Here is a 666-nt window from a genome sequence, read left to right as displayed (position 1 = left end):
AAGCCGCATCCACCGCCTCCCACAACCGGCTGCCGGGAGTGACTTGTCCATTTCCTTGTCTTGGAGAGGTTGGAAGGAGGGAAGGAAGGGAGGGAGGGAGGGAGAAAGGTCGGAGGGAAGGAAGGGAGGGAGGGCAGACATGTCCATGTGCCTTATCTCCAGTGCCCTAAGAGGGAGCAGAAAGGAGAGGAAGGGCTCATCAGACCCTGGAAGCTAAGAAGTGATTTTCCGCAGCTCGGTAAGCAGAGCTGGACAGGGAGTCCACACTTAGTGAATAATCTGCACAGGGCCCTGTCCCCTGTCCCCCTTTTATGCTCCTTTCAGTTACAAACGAGGAAACGAAGACGCTCTTGGGGACAGGGTCTCGCTATGTAGTTCAGTAGGCCTCGAACTCGGGGCAATCCTCCTGCCTCCGCCTCCAGAGTGCTGGGATTACAAGCATGCGCCACAGAACCCTCTTGAGGAAGCTGGGAACCCTCAAGAAAAAGTTATTTCCTCTGTAATACTGATCTAGGGGAAAATACAACTACCAACCCGGTAGATGTCAGGTATATGTCGAGTTCCTGTCCCCTGAAATTGAAGAATGACTTCCAAAGGACAATGGAGATTAAGTGTGGGAGAAGTTTATCGGGGAAAAGGAATAGCTCCTGAGAGACAGGAGGCGAC

Source organism: Fukomys damarensis, unplaced genomic scaffold, assembly GCF_012274545.1.
Source record: "Fukomys damarensis isolate Sample0158 unplaced genomic scaffold, DMR_v1.0_HiC HiC_scaffold_2, whole genome shotgun sequence".
Classification (NCBI taxonomy): domain Eukaryota; kingdom Metazoa; phylum Chordata; class Mammalia; order Rodentia; family Bathyergidae; genus Fukomys; species Fukomys damarensis.
This window is presented reverse-complemented; position numbering follows the sequence as displayed.